General features: G+C 40.7%; 1 pseudogene; it reads right to left on the reverse strand.

Annotated features, from left to right (window-relative positions):
* Positions 1–19,763: 19,763 nt before the first annotated feature.
* LOC101035932 (SOSS complex subunit B1-like) lies at positions 19,764–20,709 on the reverse strand (annotated as a pseudogene).
* Positions 20,710–21,298: the final 589 nt, after the last annotated feature.

The raw sequence follows: 21,298 nt of genomic DNA on the forward strand, positions 1-21,298 counted from the left end.
TTATTTCATTGATCTTCTCTATTTTTTTCCGTTTTCTACTTTATTGACTTCTACTGTAGGAGCCAAGGGAAAATTGCCCCTCGTCTTGGTTTTCCCTTCTTTCTCTGAGGGTTCACTGAAAATCGACTGACAGAAAGCAGGTTAATGGGAGAAAAGGCATACAAATGTACTAATGTACACAGGAGTCATACAAATGTAAGAATTCCAGTGGCCAGATGGTTGGCATTTTATACCATCTTGAGATTACAAAAATAATAGGGGCTTGGAGCATGGCAAAACAGGTTATGGTGGCCAGACAGGTTACAGGAGAGAGGAGAGGAAAGCCCTGGCTAGCAAGGGCAGTCTTGCTAGGCAGATTAACCTCACAGATAGCAGCCCTCAGAAAGAAGAGATGGTAGCCAGTGGGAAATGTTCCCATCAGAACTCTACTGGTTTCGGACTCTCATTAATATTTCCTAGATCTGGGCAAGGGGCCTTCAGAGAAAGCCTGTTTGTATCTGTCATTTACTTCCTCTACAAATGCAGATCACCCCTACAAAACACAGCTCCGCTGGGCTACTTCTGTTGGCAGGCCCTCTGAATAGCCATTTCAAATATGTTGAAGAAGTCTGTTTTGGGGCAAAATATTTTGGTTTCTTTCACTAATCTGATCTTTATTATTTCCTTTCTTTTGCTTACTTTAGGTTTCACTGGCCTTCTTCTAGTTTGTTTTGTTTTGTTTTGTTTTGTTTTTGAGACAGAGTCTCGCTCTGTCACCCAGACTGTAGTGCAGTGGCATGGTCTCGGCTCACTGCAGCCTCCACCTCCCGGGTTCAAACAGTTCTCCTGCCTCAGCCTCCAGAGTGGCTGGGATTACAGGTGCATGCCAACACTTCTGGCTGAGTTTTGTATTTTCACTAGAGACTCAGTTTTACCGTTGGCTAGGCTGATCTCAAACTCCTGGCCTCAAGCAGTCTACCCATCTCAGCCTCTGACAGTGCTGGGATTACAGGCATGAGCCATCACGCCCGGCCTTTTTTCTTGCTTTGTTTTGTTTTAAAATGGATTTTGAGACCCTTGATTTTAAGATTTTTCTTATTTGCTAATATAAATATTTAGTGCTATTGTTTTTCCTTTAAGTACTGTTTAAGTGGCATCATTAAAATGTATTATGTTTTTTCCTTACTTTTTTTGTTAAGTTCAAACTACTCTGTAATATTCCTTTTGACTTCTTTGATCAGAGTTAGTTTCCAAATATTTGGAACATTTTCAGAGATCTTTCTGTTATTAATTTTTATTTTAATTCCATTGTGGTCAGGCAACATCCCATAATCCATTTGTGTGGTTCCCTTCCTGGTCTTAGGTGGTTTCCTCACATGTGTGCAGTGATCAGTACTTGGCTGAAGCTCAAGGAGGGCCCTCTGCAGATCTTTGGGTTGCTGGCTGTACACAGCAGTCTCTCCTGTGGTACCCTGGCCTGCAAGCTTTAGCTGTGTTGTTCTCATACGCTTTTCTCTATCATCTCAACTCAGCCTGCTGGGCTCTGCCTGGATTCTGCCTCCTCCTCCACAGCCTGAAAACTCTTTCAAGGAGGTAATCCAGGGCAATCACAGGGCTCACCATTCCCCGCAGCCCAACTCTTTTGTATCTCTCTTCTTGTTGTCTGATGTCCCAGTGTCTTAAAAATCTGTCATTTCATATATTTTGTCATCTTTTACGTTCACGCCAAGCAGAAGGATGAATCTAGTCTCACTCTGGCCAGAAACAGAAGTCCCTGAGGGGACTAGCATCTTAATCCTTCTCTGGAAGCTTTCATGTTGCGGCCAAGTAATCCCCAAATGGCTGCTATATCACTAAGCATTGTATTTACATTTAATGCAGATTTAATGCTAACCATGCTTGTCCATGTCAGTATAAATGCAAAATCTTTTCCAAAATATTCCCCAACAAACTTGCTTGTATAACTCATTGACCACTAAAGCTTGGTCACTTGGCCATCCTTATCTGTAAGAAAGTCTGGGAAAACAGGAAACAGAGTTGTCACGCTTGGTTTATGTTTAAATGTCATTTAACACTGGCATATTGCCACCCCCAAAGAACTAGAGAAGGAGGCGGTGGGGGATACAGGATACTGGAGCTCTGTAACCAAGGCAACCAACCAGGTCCGCTTCAGAAAGTAAGACCAGCTTCTCTCCCCAGTTGCGCTTTTTGCCCTGCGTACAGTCCACCCTGGCTTTTCTGACAGTTGGCTGCTTTCCAGCCTTTCTATATTTGATAAGGGTTTCTGTGTCCTGAGGGCTAGGGATAACATTCTAATGCCCTCTAGAAGTTACTTCTCACCTTCAGGGAGATGAAGCTCTAAAATATCAAACCAAAAAGAAATCATCAATTAAGCTAATTGTTTAAGCCTCTGTATTCAGATTTTCTGTTATTTGCTTTTAACTAAAGTTAAAAGAGCAAATGGACGTAGACTCCAAATGAATTCTACACCACTAACTTGAAAGGTCAACTCAGTGGAGCACATCTAAGGGTCCATTGCTTTATTTATTCTGCCGGGTTCACTAAGCGGTGATTGGAGAAAATAAAGATCCAGTGGTTTCTAGCATTCTTCTTAGCAGTTATAGTAGAGAAGTGTAAAGTTTCACGTAGAGTGATGGAGCAGTTCAAAGACAGCAAGCCTGACTTCTAGACCCAAGGAGACATTTTCTTTGGCCAGGGAAATATCGTTCTGTGCAAATGGTTGGAGTTTACGTTTGGGTCACTGCCAGAGTCTCTAGGCACTTAGGTGTTCACTTTACAGAAGAGGAAAAAGCAATTATTTTTACACCAACATTTTAACTTTAGAAGTGTCAGGAAAAGGGGAAAGTAGTTCTTGTCTTCATCTAGTAAAGACAAACTTGACCTGCTTTTTAATTTAGTCATATAGAAAAACATTATGTGAAGAGAGGCAAATATTCTCTCTTCCCTGGATACTCAGACTAATTCTCCATGAGACTTTATTTGTTTCATGAAACCACTGGATAAATTCTCAGAAGAATGTACTGCTTAGGCAAATGTGGCTCAAGAAAGATTCTTGAGTCTGCACCCAAACCTCTCTTAAGGTTTGGGTGATTAGAGAGTCTAAAGATGGGTTGGCTGTGGAAGAGTATTAGAGGAGAGAGGACTAGCTTGGAAGACAGTATCTGGCTGGAAGAAAGGAAAGATAAGATCCAAGAATAATTGACAGGCACGGCACTGGGCATTTCTTCTTATATTAGTAAGAATGGGCTAAGTTATGCTGCAATAACATACAAGTTTAACACAATAAAAATTTATTTCCCTTCATGCAATATCCTTTGCTAGTCAAGGCAGCTCTCTAGGGCAGTTGTCCTCAGTGTGGTACCTGAGTTATCCAGGCTGTTTCAATCTTTTGAGTCTTCCGTCTCAGCATATGGTCTTCTCCATGGTTGCCTAAGTCAGGGAAGAAAGAGTTGAGAGAATCACACTGTGTCACCTGAAAATAATGTGTGTCATTACACTGGCCATGATAATTAGTTACATGGCCCTATCTAACCACCAGGAAACTGAGAAGTACAGTCTTCCATATGCCTAGAATAGGAGAAGGAACAGATATTGATAAATATAGTGATATTGACCATACTACTTTAATTCACAAGACTTGTCATAAAGAAGAATTCTGTACCAAGTTGTCTCTGAGTTCAAAATGTCCTTCCAGAAGGGGTTCAGGGATAATCTTGTGGCTTAAAGAGGTGTGAAAGGGACTTATTAGCTGCATTTATGTGTCCACAAACAAGTCTTTATATAGATTGAATGTTTATTTCAGGCAGCTTTGGGAGATGCTAATGGAGGCTCTGTAGAAGTGAGCAAAATCCTCCAATCCCACCTCCCTCCCCTTTCCTGCCTTGGCACTTACAGTGTCAGAGTTTCTTTATAAGCACTGTAAGTGTGATACAGTAAGCAAATACACATTTGGTACCAGCCAAAACCCCAAACGGGCAGGCCACCAATGGGCTAGTGGTGGCAGGGGGGCCTGGGAAGCAGTGGCAGGCTCCCCACAACATAGTAGCTCAGTCTGTGCTGATATCTTCTTCCAATCTGTTTCCTATAAACATCAGCAACTTTCACACCTTGCATCACAGTAACGTGTCTTCTCAGAAAAGGCAAACAGAAAAGCAAAATTAATAAGATTATTGCTGCAACTCTTGGAGCTTATCTCCTATTACGATGAAGACCGTGCATTTGTGTCTGAAAGAACAGGAGAGTGAACGGTAAATATGCCTGCAGTTTTCTCCATGGGAATATGCCTGCTAAGCGTTCGCCTCAATCAATGAGCTGGGAGGAGGGCAACAGGAAGACGGGCAATCAAATGATTCACATCCCTTTGATGCTAGGAGGCTCTGATCAGTCTAGGGAATCTGAAATCATGTCATATAAGGATCAGGGATGGTGAGAGTTCCATCATTTAAAATAGTCACATTGGCCCTTCAGGTGTCATTGACAGCCAATTCCAACCTGCCAAATATGGTAACCCAATGCAGGCATTGCACTTTGCATCATCTCAAGGCTCAGTCTGCCTTGCACACCGAACTGTAGTATTTTATGTCTGCCTAATGGAAACTAGGTCTTTAGTGGGTCCTTATGGTAGTCCCCAGAAATGCAGAGCTTTCTCCTGCTCTCTGCTGACTCACCCGGAACACCTCCTCTGGTTATGATGCCCAGTCTTGAGAATTCCTCTCTGAGTCATCCTGTCTTCGTTTTGTTCCTTCAGCTGATTCTCTGTTATTCTGAAAACTATTGTGGTTAGTAGACAATAATTAACAAGTTTTCTGTCTTATCAATTAATTATTCAAATCAATTCATTATAATTCCTCAAATATGTTTATCCAGCCATTTATCTATGTTTTCCCCCTCTATTCAACCAATATGTTTTGAACAAAATACTGTATGTAAAGTATGCTGTTGGTGACATGGAGAATTTTCGGGGAAAGGGAATGTTCAAACAGAGCTAGTAAATGTACCTAAGTCTCTGGCCAGGACGCCAACAGTCACCACTCCAGGAGGCGACATTTAAGCAGAGATTGGAATGACAGGAAAAAGCTGGTCACACTAAATAGAGAAGAAGAGTGAGCTCGGCAAGTCTAAGGCCTACAAGGTCAATTGCACTGTAGGGGTGAAGCAGAGAGAGTGGTGTCAGAGACCAATCACAGAACTTTGTCAGCCCAGAAAGGCTTTCAAAAGACGTTACTGGTTTTAAATGGGGGCATGTGATTGAATTCTGGATTTTTCTGATGTGAGCCCATCTCTGGCCTAAAGTTGCTTTCCATTTATAGTGTGATCCGAGTGTTAAGCAAAAATTATGGGAGGCCATTTTTTAGGCTGAGCTCTAGCATTAGGCCCCAACAGACCAGACCACACCAAAATGAAGTCACTCATGCTAAATGCCACATGATCAAACTGAAACTGAAACTTTGAGGAAACAGATAGATCCCCACAAACCTATTTTTGCTGAAAACAGGAGAGATTCCAGTCCACCTGAGTCAGCATAATAAGGAAGTCCCCTCTGCTTTAACCCTTACCAAAGAAGTAACCTGAAGTTGACCAATCACCTTTTCTTCTTGTTCTGTTTTCTTGTCCCCACCTTGCAAAACCCACCGTTCTGCTGTTTCCCGGGGTGGAGGTGGTGGTGGGAATGGGGGACTCTGATTCTGTTTTTGTAGAATGAAAGCTGCCCCATTCATCCATTACAAACAAAAGCCAAATTCAATCTATAACTAAATTTGTTGGACTTTTGTCTGACACTAGTTTTTCCATTTAAAATTATAGTATAAAATGTCCTTTTAAAGTAAATATATTTAAGGAAACAGAGCAAGGCCTTAAAAATATTAAGTAAATAATACAGAGATAACTGAACCATAAAGGTAGGAACACTGCCCCCAGGCAGAGCAAAATGAAACAGTCTTTTGGGGTCCCAAACTGCTTAGGAAATCAGATGCCCAGTGCTATGCAAGGATTTGAGAAGCCAGCCAGCTGGAGGAGAAAGCAGATGGTGTTCTGAAAGACCCAAGGTGTCTACATAAAGTTAACACAGAATATTTCCGTATGTCCTGGGTCACCTGACTGATGGTCAGGAAGCATCAAGGCTTCCTGTATCTTCCACACACACCATTCAGAATGCTGGTTATTGCTTCCTTGTAGCACTGTACTTTAATTACCTTTTAAGTTGCTCTTGATAATTATTTTAAACAGATTTCCCCAGAACAAAATATTAGGGGATAGGGAGAAGGGGATGTACAATATAATTTCTTCTCAGCCTTATACCCTGTTAAGAGTGGCCTCAAGATTACAGAAACATAACTCTTGACAATTTAATATCCACTGACACACAGAAATGCCAAGAATTACATTTGTTTAAATGCCAAGTTTTCCTTAAGGTCTATTTAAAAACTACATTTCTGAAAATATCTGCACTTCTGAAATCAGATTCAGTCTCACAACATATGTTAAAGAAGAAAAAAAAATCTTATCAGGATATACAGAAACCCGATTTTTAAAAATGTGCCTTGAAGTTATGATATAAATTTAAATGAATTAAGACTCTCAATCTCATTGTTAAAATGAGTCATAGCATTTGGTATTTCTATCATGCATGTGATAGAAAAGTGCTAATAATGCTTCTCTGGCCTGACACCAATCTTTTAAGTATTTATACAAGTGAGGACACAGATGCCAATTCATTAGTACCAAGGTAGCAAATTATTAAGACAACTGCCTCAGTCTGTTCCTGCTGCTATAACAAAATACCTTAGACTGGGTAACTTACATATTATAAAAATTTATTTCTCACAGTTCTAGAGGCTGGGAAGTCCAAGATCAAGGCACCAGCAGATTCACTGCCTGGCAAGGGCTGCTCTGTGCCTCGTGGGTGGTGCCCTGCTGCTGTGTCTTCATATGGCAGAAGGGGCAAAAAGGGTCAAACTCTCTTCAGCTCTTTCATAAGGACACTAATGTCATTCATGAGGGGAGAACCCCCCATGACCTAATTCCCTGCCAGAGGCCCCACACTTAATACCATCATTTTGTGGTTAGTTTTCGATATGTGAATTTTCGGGGGACACAGACATTCAAACCATAACAAAAACCAATCAGACCTGCAGGTTTCCTTTGGAGATTATTGTTCAGGACATGGCAAACATTTCTAAAGTCTTTAGAGTCTTGCGAGAAATTTCTTTATTCAAATCATGCCTCCAAAGGCCAATTACAATTATACACCTTCATATTAGTCTTCATGTTGCACAGGACAATAAAAAAAAAGTTCTTGGAAGATTTTACATTCAAATTCCTTATCAGTACTGATTCTGTTAACTGATCTGTGACGTAGATGATCCTCTCCCACTGAAGCCTCAGGGGAAAGAGACAGCTTCATCTTTTTATGAGCCTCTTTTTGTTCCTTATGAGATCTTGCAATTTTAAAGCCATGTCCCAGAATTTCATTAGTTAGCTTTGGAGTCAGACCTGTAGAGCCCAGTTTTATTTTCTCCAAAAGATTTTATTGTCTCTAAAAATACGAACATGGATAAAAAGAATTGCACTAGGATACAATTAAATAGAAGTATATAGCATTAACCATTCTTCGTACTGGTAACCCAGGTGCAAAAGACCCCAAAAGCGCAAGAACTGGTCAAGTTAATCAGGGAGCCAGTGTGCTGTGGAACCAAAAGTGATTCAAAGGAATCGCTAGACTGAAAGTGAGTAGATTTAAACTCAAACCTTGTTTATGGTACAAAAGAAAAAAATCTGAATTCGTGTGTGTGTGCATATACTATTGACATTTACTAAGACAAAAAGGTTCATTTAATATAGTTTTCTTTTTTCTCAAAAAGTTATGAAACCAGTAATGTATCTTCAATAGAGAGAATCTGAGAACTGAAGGAATGTGGCACTTCTGTTGTCAAGGAACTGACACCATGTGTTAACATGCTGGTCCTGGCTCTGAAAATCTGTTGCCAGCTCTCAAGTTAGACAAGGGAAAATAAATCGATATGGCCTGATGAAATTGCAGAACATATAAATATTTACCATAAACATTAAGTCAAATCACTGACTTTATTAGAATTATGTCAGGGCAAGACATTGACTTTCTAATAATTTTTTATTAAAAGAATATTCTTCAAGTAAAGTAGTGCACTGTGGAATCTTATTTGAGTCTAAAAGGACTGAGGATGATTCTAATTCAGGTGTCCCCTCTATATAAAGCTCCTGAGGATTGTGATAACGTCTACAGAGACACTAGTTGTTTGTAAGTTTCTTAATAGAATATAATATGTAGGGCAGGTTGCATTTCAGTTCAGAAACAAATAAGGTCCAAGCCCTTTGGATCGGTTTTTGATTAGGTTGACTGAATCACAAAGATCTAAAATAAAAGCAGTTTAAAGAAGGCAAATATTTATTCACATATTGTTCTCGCAGTTTGGTTCCACAAAGCCCTCAGAGAGTCACGTTCCTTCTAGCTCAAAGTTAGAGCTCCAGCTGTCATATCTGCATTCCAGGTGCTAGGGCGCAAGACAGGCGAAGAAGAAATGAGCAAAGTACACATCGTAGTAGCTGTTGCTTAAAGAGCACTCCCAGAAGCTGCCAAAAAAGATGCATACATATATATTTTTTATTTATTTATTTTTATTTATTTTTTTGGTGAGACAGTCTCACTCTCTCGCCCAGGCTGGAGTATAGTGGAATGATTCCTGCTCACTGCAACCTCCACCTCCCAGGTTCAAGTGATTCTCCTGCATTCAAGCAATTCTCCCACCTCAGCTCCCCGAGTAGCTGGGACTACAGGAGTGTGCCACCATGTGCAGCTAATTTTTTGTATTTTTAGTAGAGACGGGGTTTCACCATGTTAGCCAGGATGGTCTTGATCTCCTGACCTCATGATCTACCCGCCTCAGCCTCCCGAAGTGCTGGGATTTCAAGATATATATATTGACCAGAATTTAGTCACATGATTATGCTGAGTTACAAGGGACCAAGCAATACTTTTATTCTGGAGGACTAGAGTCCAGCTAAAAATTGGAGCTCTATTAACATGGAAGTAGAGAAGGATGGATAGTGAAGGAAAAACTGCACTATCTGCAAACTCCTTAGCTAACTCTATTAAAAATTGGTGGTTGATAATTTTAAATGTCCTTTAAAGCAGGGAATCACAAAAGAATGCATTACATATTAATGATACTAACCTTAAATATTCCTTTTAACGTCTAACATGTCAGAGTACGTTCATTCATCACTTTCTTTGAGAATGAGGCTGCCATTTGGAGTCTTGCATTCTCTAAATGGACATCATTTTAGCTTCTTTAAAGAGAAGCAGGAACTTAGAGAACATTAAATACTCTTTAGAGTATTTCTACAATCCCCCAAATCTATAGTTGTTTCTTCTACACCTGATTTTATGGAATCTTTTCAATTACTTTGTTATGGGGTTTTTTGTTGTTGTTGTTCTTGAATTTGTTTTTGTCATTTTTAAACATTAAAATTTAACTTAGCTTCCATAAAAACAGCTCCTTTTCACACTCACATTTTTCCCAATTAAGTGATATTTCTAAGGTGGATGTCAAAATGAAACATTTTCCCATTATCTCAATTTTTTTTTTTTTTTTTTTTTTGAGACAGAGTCTCGCTCTGTTGCCCAGGCTGGAGTGCAATGATGTGATCTTGGCTCACTACAACCTCTGCCTCCTGAGTTCAAGCAATTCTCCTGCCTCAGCTTCCCAAATAGCTAGGATTATAGATGCCTACCATCATGCCCAGCTAATTTTTGTATTTTCAGCAGAGACAGGTTTCACCATGTTGGCCAGGTTGGTCTTGAACTCCTGACCTCAGGTGATCCACCCGCCTCGGCCTCCCAAAGTGCTGGGATTACAGGTGGGAGCCACAGCACCCGGCCTCCATTATCTCGATTTGGACTGATGCCCACAAACTAAGCACAAAGGTTATTAAACACCCATACATTCTAAAGAGAAGACCCAGATTATCCTTACAGAACTTGCTAAGGAGTGTGACCAAAAATTTCATTATTATTTAGCTTGCCACCAACTCCCAGGCCACATAGGAGAAAGTGCAATGAAAAAGGCTGATAAAAGGAATTTCTTGAAGTTGGGGTCAGGAAGATTTTTATGTGAGTTGCCAGAAGAACATAATTTGTATCCTTAGAGTCGAAGGTCACCAGACTAGAAGCTGGATTGCACCTAGAGTGATTTAAAAGTAAGAAGCTTCCTCTGACTGCAGAGGAGGAGAGAGTAGTACAGTAAGAACACCATTGTGCTTCCAGCAGTGTTGGGCAAGGATGTGTATTTCCAATGGGCCAGAGTGGACACTGAAGGCAGCTGGACTGTATCATTTTGAAAGGACTCTTGTCTAAGAGATCTGCCTGCCAGGCCAATGTACTCATCAGAAGTTAAGAGCTCAGGGGACAGTCAGACTCAGTGGCTCATGCCTATAATCCCAACACTTTGGGACGCCGAGGCGGGTGGATCACGAGGTCGAGAGATCGAGACCATCCTGGTCAACATGGTGAAACCCCGTCTCTACTAAAAATACAAAAAAATTAGCTGGGCATGTTGGCGCGTGCCTGTAATACCAGCTACTCAGGAGGCTGAGGCAGGAGAATTGCCTGAACCCAGGAGGCGGAGGTTGCAGTGAGCCAAGATCGCTCCATTGCACTCCAGCCTGGGTAACAAGAGCAAAACTCCGTCTCAAAAAAAAAAAAAAAAAAAAAATTAGCTGGGCATGGTGGCACATGCCTGTAATCCCAGCTACTTGAGAGGCTGAGGCAGAAGAATCTCTTGAACTCAGGAGGCAGAGATTGCCTTGAGCTGAAATTGTACCATCGTACTCCAGCCTGGGCAACAAGAGTGAGACTCCATCTCAAAAAAAAAAAAAGAAAAGAAACCTCTGACGGAAGAGTCATAACAGCCAATGAGAGGGGGCATTTCCAGCATGGAGGAGTGGTGAAGGGGACGGTCCATGCACTGTTAGTGATGGCAGGTGGATTCTGAAGGACCCACAAAAGTACCCCACCAGAGAGAGAGCAAACTTCAGGGCATTTGCCACTCAAGGGCACTGGTGCCACATTACAACGCCACTGGTCACATATGTTCCTTTCTCTTTCGCTGCCCACTTTCATCTCTGAATATCTGGACACAGCAGTGCCTTGGGGATGAGGTGTTAGGAGTAAGTTGAAGGGATAACAAACAGCCGACCAGGCCCCCAGTGGGATTCTGAGCCTGAGTCAGGCCCCCACCTGGAGGAGGAGGTGAAGCTTTGATATTAAACTAGACTGCATCTTTTAACAACTAAAAGTGAAGCCATTTATTAAGATCTGAAATTGAATGGGAATGTTATGGGATCTGCTGGAGAGATCACCCAATGGTAGGAAGGAAAATACAATGCAGCACATTTGAAAAAGAATAAAGTTGATCTTTTAAAATGGTTTATGACCAGGCACAGTGGCTCATGCCTGTAATTCCAGCACTTTGGGAGGCCAAGGCAGGTGGATCACAAGGTTAGGAGTTCAAAACCAGCCTGGCCAATATGGTAAAACCTCGTCTCTACTAAAAATACAAAAATTAGCCAGGCATGGTTGCACGTGCCTATAGTCCCAGCTGCTCGGGAGGCTGAGGCAGAAGAATTGCTTGATCCGAGGAGGCAGAGGTCACAGTGAGCCAAGATGCATTCCAGCCTGGGTGACAGAGCGAGAGTCTGTCTAAAAAAAAAAAAAAAAAAAAAAAAATTTACATACCTACAACTGATTCAATACATTAGGTACATATTTAATAAAATTACATAATTTTAAGACTTGGTACAACAGGCACAAACAGGTTTGGAAACAGACATAACTGACTTTTGGTAAGTGTACAGTTAAATAAGTGGGAGTAGAACAGCTCACGTGTTGTAGAGAGGGGCAAGGACATTCATCAGCCTGGTTAACAGAGAGAAGAGACAGCATCTACTGAGTACCCTAAAGAGAGGTCTGTGAATTTTACCATTTCCTTCTTTGAACACCTCTCTTTATAAGAGTAAAACCCACTTAGGGGTGATACATGAAAAAAAAATCCAACATAGAAATGAATACAATGAAATATACTTTAAAAAGGACTTAAATCATTTAAAGTATTAGAGTTGGGTAATAAGTGAGTAACTCTCATTTATCCTCTTCTTTTGTAAAGTTGAAATTCCCCCTGTAACCAAACACAGGTCCAGGTGATCACTGTTTACAGAGTCCAATTAATAAGATTGAGGACTGCTAGAAAGAAAGTGCCTTTATTCCAGAGCTTAGATGAGGGAAGAGTTACAGGCTCCGGCCCTAAGAGTGTGCTTCCACTTTCAGGGCAGAAAGCAGAGGCTTTAAAGAAGAACTTGGCATGAATGGCACAGAGGGGAGGGGACAAGGAAGTGACTGGTTAAATGTCTTATCTAATAGGGGAGATTTTTTTTTTTCTTCACACTGTTGCCCAAGCTGGAGTGCGGTGACACGATCCTGGCTCGTGGGTTCCAGCAATTCTCCTGTCTCAGCTTCCCATGTAGCTGGGATTACAGGTGCCCACCACCATTGCCGGCTGATTTTTGTATTTTTAGTAGAGATGGGGTTTTGCTGTGTTGGCCAGGTTGGTCTGGAACTCCTGACCTCAGGTGATCCACCTGCCTTGGCCTCTCAAAGTTCTAGGATTACAGGCGTGAGTTACAGTGCCCAAGCTCCATTATCTCCATTTTTACGAATGCCCACAAACTAAGCACAAAGTTTATTAGCACCCACACATTCTAACGAGAGGACCCAGATTATCCGTATAAAACTTGCTAAGGACTATGACCAAAGCCAGGTAGTCTGGCTGATGCCATCACAGGCAGAGCTAGGTAGTAGACTGACCGGCAATCTGGCCTGGGAGAGTTCCCTAGGAGCAGAACTTGCATTGTAAATTAGCTGCTGCCTCAAGGCCATCTTCCGGTGGAGGAGAATCCTGAAGGGTGCCTGGTTTGGTTCAACAGTTGGTTCTGACAATTTTGAAGCAAACATGTAGTTAGATAAACTTGCAGTGTAGGGAGTGCCTGGTGGAGAGAAGGTAAAAGTTATAGCCGCATTCCTAAAGAGCTAAGTAAGAGGCGAGCACACAGGGAAAAAGAGAAAAGCTAAAAGATAATTTTCAGAAACATGGGGTATTTAGTTATACCAATGGTAAGATTTTTTTTTTTTTTTTTTTTAAAGAAGTTATCTATTGCAATCATTATCAGCTCCTCTTGGGTCATGAACTCCTTTAAGAATTTGACGTCAGCTCTGGGCCCTCTCCATAGAAAATTTTAGATAGGCCTACTCATAAAAATCTGACATACGCTTTCAGGAAATTCATGAAATTCTGGAAGGTCATCCAGAGATCCCACAAGAATCCCTGTCCATCCACTTTAGTTCTCAATGAGGAAGCGAAGTTCCTGGAGTTGAGATGATTTGCCTAAGTCGATGGGAGGAGTCAGTGGCCCCAGTGCTGCTGTCTGCCTCTGTCACCCACATTTATATTCTCCTCTTAAATGAGAGAAGAGGGGTCATCCCAGAATGCAGCACGGTGCCATCAGGGAGGAATCTCTACAGGGACAATTAAGTGTTTTATCCATCTGCCCTTCTGGATTTTCTGATTTCTTTAAATGAAGCCTTCATTCACCTAGTCATCCAGGTGTGAAGCTCTGTTTCCCCCGTCTTCTTCCTCACCCTCCATAACTAGTCACCAAATCCCACTCTGTGTAGCCTCTCACCTCTGACCCATCCTTTTCTTTCCTTCCCATTCCTCACAGCTCTGCTTGCAGTGTGGCAACTACCTTCTAATTAGCCTCCTTCTCCCACGTGTCAGGCATCAACTCATCCATATAGACCCACCAGATGAATCTCTCAAAAGCATGCCTCTTACCCATGCTTCTGTCCTGCTCAAAAACCTCATTATCCATTTCCCAGATGAGGCCACTGAGGCCCAGAGCAATGACATATCTAAGCCAAGTCTACATAGCTAGGAAACAGAACCCCCTCTGGAATCCTGGAAATTCGGGCCTCTCATTTTAAATTCAATGTCCTCAAAGGGTAGACCGTAGATAGGCGGCATCAGAACCCACAGGGCAGAGTGGCAAAAATGCAATTTCCTGGACACTTGCCAGATGACTCAATTAGAATCTTCAGAGAATCTGTATTTTCAGCAAGCTCTGAAGGTAATTCTAAGACTCCGTCAAGTTTGGGGATTATTTCTTGATTTATTGATTATCAAATACTGTACATATCAGTAAGATTTGGTTTAGACATTATAGCTACTTTGGTTTACTTGTATACATCATTTCTCAAAATAAATAGTCTGCATTGTGGCTGTAAACCCTGAAAACTAAAGTGGCTGGAATTTCTTTGTCGGGTTGGTGACATGGACCAGGACTGCATGCCAATATTTATTCTCATCCAATTATACGTAGCAAGAAGATAAAGCTATAACCAATGTTTCAGCACTACCTCTGCAGAGTAGCTGAGTCCACAACTAAATCATAAGATTTGTCCCTTACTATAATTCTCCATGAGTTAGAGCAAATACCCCTGAATCTCTTTCTGCTGACGTTTTTATATGCTGAGTCATCTTTCCTTTTCTCCAATTTCAGACCCTTCAAATGAAGGGCAAGCTTGCAGCGTACATGACCGTGCTCCACAAACATGCAGAGACCATGAATTTCAGATCTAAAAAGTTCAAGGCTTCAGACGAAGCTCAGTCATTCAGAAAAGCTAAGATAAGAAAAATGCACAAACTAAAAAGAGTGGGTACAAGTTAAAAGGATGAATCTACACTGGTGGTCTGAGTTTTCTAGTTGAGAACAAATGTTCCCAGAGATGTTTGGTACATTGTAGGTTCTACAGGCAGGCTGGTTGATCCCAGCAGAACTGACCAACCCATTTCTTCAGATAAACTCTAGATCTCCTGGGCACGGTAAAGATCCAGTGAAGATCTTGGCAACTTCCTTACTATATGCCAAACCTTTTGTCCTCAGTCACGGAAGACTAGGCTCTTGGTGAAATAAGAGGCAGAGATCTGGAGGAGCCCAGCCTGCCAGCAAACAGTTCAGTTAAAATCAGTTCAACAATCAACTACAAATGGCATGAGAAAACTTTTTGGAGTGATAGAAATGTTCTGTATCTTGATGTGGTTCTACAACTATACCTATTTGTCAAAAGGCATTGAACTGTGCACCTAAAAGGAATGAATTTTTTGTGCATGTAAGTTATGCCTCCATAGAACTGACTTAATATACATATTTAAAACAATTTGATTGAATGCTTGTAAGATTAAAAAATACTTAGAAAAGATATAAAGAGACAAGAGTGAAGCAAAACATAATCCAAAGGGCACATTTTTATTTAACTATATGTAGTAACGTCAACATATTTTCATTGATTCATGTATCAATGAATGTAGAAAAACATGATAATTTAGAAATTCATAATTATTATAGTATTTTGTTTCCTTTCTTGTTTAGTGTCTGTCTTGTTCACTAAGCTTTCAGTTCCATTAGGACAGGGACCATGTTTATATTTTTAACTAAAATATCTCCCACCACTTGCTTCATTTACACACTACTCAAAACACAGAGTTCAGTACATATTGGATGCAACCTAATGAAATTGCAGCTTTGGTGGATAAAAATTAAATATGAGGCCAGGTGCGGTGGCTTACACCTATAATCCCAGCACTTTGGGAGGCCAAGGTGAGCAGATCATGAAGTCAAGAGATCAAGGCCATCCTGGCCAACGTGGTGAAACACCATCTTTATGAAAAATACAAAAATTAGCTGGGCATGGTAGTTCATGCCTGTAGTCCCAGCCACTTGGGAGGCTGAGGCAGGAGACTCACTTGAACCCAGAAAGTGGAGGTTGCAGTGAGCCAAGATCACACCACTGTACTCTAGCCTGGCAACAGGGCAAGATTCCGTCTCAAAAAAATAAATAAATGAATGAATATGAGCCATTTCATATAGTCCAGTCCAATATTTGTCGAATAAATGAATAAACTTTCTCAGATAAAATGTAGAGGGGCACAAATAACAAATGTCTAGACATAACTCTACAAGGTGAATTTGTAAAGACAGCATAGAAACACATTCCCCTCAGTATACTTATGTTTTGGTCTACCTTTGCACATTTCTGACTTGTTTCACCCAGAATTTGCATAGACTGGAAGAGACCTGCAAGAATTCCTTTCTTGTTTATCATCACACCAATGTCTCATATTACTGGAGTTTTAGAATTTTATCCCAACACAGATTTCATCATCTCTAACAGCAATATAAGCTCATTTTCTACCATTCTATCATACCTGAGAATTGGAAAGCTGGCCGGCGTTGTAGACTTTCTACTAAATTTAGAAGGAAGTATTTGACATCTGTCATAAGCTGGGACCGTGGGAGGGACTATCAGATACATGAAGATGAGTAAGGCATAATATCTGCTCTCCAGGAGCTCACCATCTAGTAGGAGAGGTAATATTTGACCCAAATTTATCTTTCCACACAGAAAGAGGAAGAAGGTGATAAGTTCCTCAAATGAGGCATAAGGTATTATGGGATATCCTTATGGGAGAAGATAATTAGACTCTCACATCACGCACAAATGAAATCCATACACGGTGAAGATTGTGTGTGTGTGTGTCCTTTGGGAGAAAACAGCGAAGGATGCCTTTATAATTTATAGTCCAAACAGGACTTCCTTCCTGAAGAAGGCACTACAAAATCCAAAAACAATAAGTAGGAAAAATTAACACAAAAAATTAAAACTTCTTTATATGTGATGATGAAAGGCATCATCACAAAGTAAAAAGAAAGGTGACAACTTTTTAACCCAGCAATTTCACTTCTCAGGAATCTATCCTACAAATAGATTATAATGCACAGACACAAACTGAAATAAGCAAAAACTGATTTGTTTTGTTTATAATGATAAAATAATTGTAAGCAAACCCAGTGTCCAGCATAGAGTATGGTACATCCACCCAACAGAGTGCCATGCAGCTGAAAACAGAATGAAGGTCCCTATGGACTGATATGGAACAACTACCTGGATATCAGTAATTTATATGAAGACAATATTAAGTGAAAAACATAATATCAGAATATTTGTTTCTCTTTTGTGAATTTATTTTTGTTTGTAGGTTTTATATTCGTAATTTGTAAACATTTAAATACGAAAAGTACCCGATAAAGTAAAAATCACCTGAAATCTTGCCCACCCCAAGATTAACACCTTTATACATCAATTATATTTATATCTATTATATATATATGTGTTTATGTTATAAACAATTGATTTATAATAGATTATATGTTATATATTATATATAAAATCTTTACATCTATCATATGTAATATATATAATAGATATATCTATTATATAATCTTTATTTCACTTCTCAGAAATCTATCTTATAATAGATATAAAGATTATATAATTATACTAAAGATTATATAATATTTACATAATAGACATAGATTATATAATATTTACATAATAGATATAAAGATTATATATTTATATAATAGATATAAAGATTATATATTTAAATAATGAACATAAATATGTAATAGACATAAATACAATATATAATTTAGATATTCATAAGTATTAGAGTATTTTGTTTCCTTTCTTGTTCAGTGTCTCTCTTGCTCACTGAACTTTCAGTGTCATTAGGACAGGGACCATGTTTATGTTTCCACTAAAATATCTCCCACCACTTGCTACTGTTACACACTACTCAAAACACAGAGTTCAACACATATTGGATGGAATCTAATGAAACTGCAGCTTTGGTGGAGTTATGTATTTATAATAGATATAAATATAAGAATGGGATGATGTTATGAATAACAAAACCAGAAAACTTCTATTGGACATGGTAAGTGTAATTCCACTTGTTAGATAGATGAATATATATGGTATTATGGGAGTCAAGAATTGGGTTGGGGGTGAGTCGAGAAACATTTTCTTAGAGGAGATCCTGAAACATTCTGGATCTTTTTCCCGTCCCTCTTTTTTGGTTAGATTTGCAGGGTTTCTTAAAATTTTTTCATTTTTGTGGGTATATGGTAGGTACATATTTATGGGGTACATGAGATATTTTGATACAGACACAATGCATAATAATCACATCAGGGTAGATGGGGTATCCATCTCCTCAAGCATTTATCCTTTCTTTATGTTACAAACTATCCAATTATGCTCATTTATTTATTTTTGAATGTACAATAAATTGTTGACTGTGGTCACCGTCAAATACTAGATTTTATTTATTCTATCTAATTATATATTTGTCCCCTTTAACCATCCCCACTCCCCACCATCCCACTATCCTTCCCAGCCTCTGGTAACCATCATTCTACTGTCTATCTCCATGAACTCTATTATTTCCAGTTTTAGCGCCCACAAATAAGTGAGAACTTGAGATGTTTGTCTTTCTGTGCCTAGCTGATTTCACTTAACATAATGACTCCCCCTTCCATCCATGCTGTTGTAAATGACAGGATCTCATTCTTTTTTATGGCTGAGTAGTATTCCATTATGTGTATGTGCCACATTTTCTTTGTACATTCATCTGTTGATAGACACTTAGGTTTCTTCCAGAAGATTTTTTTATCCTGTGCTACGTTTTATGTTGTAGAAGTAGAGGGGAGAAAGACTATACAGGCATTTTTGTTTTTATCTACACAATGAAGCACAGGAAAATGGTTTCATGTAAGGGAGGGGGAGGGACAGAGGTGGAAATGCAACTTCTCTGTGTTTCCCTTTCTGTGTAGGTTTGACTTTTGAATCTTGTAAAATATACTACCTACCCTTACATTTTAATTAAATAAAAAAGATAAACAACACTCTAGAGAAACTACATAGAAGATTAATAGCCATGTAAATAAAAAGCCTACACAAATCAATAAGAAATTTCCATCTAATAGAAAGATGGCAAAGGACACACATAATGTATAGAAGAAAAACAAATGTGCAATAAACATAATGGTCTCATTCTCGGCAAGAACAAAAGAAATTCTAATTAAAACAATAAGATATTTTTATGTAAATGATTATCTTTTTTATTTTTAGAGTGGTAGCATTTATTAGGAAGGAGAGATTTCAGTTAGATCCTCACGACTCACACAGAAGCAACTAACAGTAACTGCCATTTCTTTTTTTCTTTTTTCTTTTCTTTTCTTTTCTTCTTTTTTGACAGGGAGTTTCACTCTTATTGCCCAGGCTAGAGTGCAATGGAGCAATCTCAGCTCACTGCAACCTCGGCCTCTGGGGTTCAAGCGATTGTCCTGCCTTACACTCCCGAGAAGCTGAGATTACAGGCATGCACCACCATACCAGGCTAATTTTGTATTTGTAGTAAAGACAGGGTTTCTCCATGTTGGTCAGGCTGGTCTCAAACTCCCAACTTCAGGTGATCCACCTGCCTCAGCCTCCCAAAGTGCTGGGACTACAGGTGTGAGCCACAATGCCTGGCTGGTAAATGCCATTTCTAAAGAGGAAAGAGCAAGCAGAGGGTCCGGACTCCCAGGGGAGAGGTAGTTCAGCTGGACAATGGGGGAATATGAGATTAGAGTGGATAAGGCCACTGCTCACCCCTAACTCCACTGAAGCTTAGTGCCTAAAATACTGCTACACCAGCCAGCCAGTGGAAGGCTATCTTGCTCTCCAGCAGACACTTGGGGTGTGGTTGGTGGCAGAAAGGAAGAATGTCATGCTATCTCTTGCTGCTCCTCTGGGTTTGTTTGCCATTACTAACAGTTGCTGGAAAGGCCAGACGGGCCTGCAGGTGTGTGGTTGGGCTGGCTTCAGGTGATTCAGGTGCTGGGCAGGTGGGAAGGAGTAAGGGGGGATGTGGGTCACCACTAGGACCTGGTGGGACACTCAGTCCATTCCCGTTCTGGTTCTTAGACGCTGGAGAAGCAGCAGGGGGTCCGGTGGTAGGCAGGGAAGCTGAAGAGTTGCTGTCGTTCTGCACCGCCTTGTTGAGTGCCTGCTGAGTACTGTACTCTGGGTTTGGCTCACTGAAGTCAGGAACCTCAGAATAAACCGTACAGAATTCTCCAGTCTTCTGCAGATTATCCTTGCAGCCAGTGTACAGTGTCAGACAACCTTTGCAAACCGAAGTGTATTCTTTAGTGAGCCAGATAATGTCCCCAGGCTGGATCAGATTGCCAACAACATGCCAGACAGAGATACTGATACTACCTGTTTTTGTTGTTGTTGTTATTGTTTGAGATGGAGTCTTGCTCTGTCGTTAGACTGGAGTGCAGTGGTGCGATCTCGGCTCACTGCAACCTCTGCCTCCCGGGCTCAAGCCATTCCCCTGCCTCAGGCTTCTGAATAGCTAGAACTACAGGCGCTCACCACCACACCTGGCTAATTTTTATATTGCAGTAGAGACAGGGTTTCACCATGTTGGCCAGGATGGTCTCGATCTCCTGACCTTCTGATCCACCCACCTCGGCCTCCCAAAGTGCTGGGATTACAATCATGAGCCACCGAACCAGGTCATTGCTGCCTGTTTTGCCTGCCAATTTGCAGGTCTCAACCACATGCTCGTCCTTTGTCTTGGTCACTTGGTCTGTCTCCAGCACAGTGAAGATAAGGTTCAGATCCCTGAGCCCGGGCTTGATATCCTTCATAAAGGTCTCCATCATCATGCTGCCCGAGCCTTGGCACCCCACTGGATGGGGAATAGGTGATGCGGGCTCAGTGCTTGGATTCTTTGCCCCCATGCTTCACTTCCCAAGGCCTACCTGCCACATTAGACTGGGGTCAGACAGCCTCAACCCCTCTAACCTTTGTAAAGATTAAAAATAACATCCCTGGAGGCCTCCAACTTCAAAATCAGAATTTCAGAGTCTCTAGATAGGCTGCTTTGGAGCTGGAAGGCCCCCTGCAGGATGCTCCTTTAGTCTCAAGCCCTGAAGTAAAGAGCTGATTTAGACAGGGGTAGGGAACCCGGCCGGTGCAGAGCCAGGGAGTAGAATCTTACTGGCCAGACCTTCCCAAACCTTCATCCTGACAACCTGGGACTCGGTCCATCCCCTCCCCAACCAGCAGCCCACCACCCACCCAGCCCTGATTCTCTTAAATTTAAAAGATAATATTAGTGAAGAGTAATAGGATGAAAAAACAGGAACCTTCCTAAAAAAATGGTTGGTTTGAATACAAACTGGTAGAACCTTATAGGAACATTTACAAAACTCCAAATCTTGAATTCATGCCTAATACCAAGAAATATGCTGT

This window comes from Saimiri boliviensis, chromosome 1 (genome assembly GCF_048565385.1).
Source record: "Saimiri boliviensis isolate mSaiBol1 chromosome 1, mSaiBol1.pri, whole genome shotgun sequence".
Lineage (NCBI taxonomy): Eukaryota > Metazoa > Chordata > Mammalia > Primates > Cebidae > Saimiri > Saimiri boliviensis.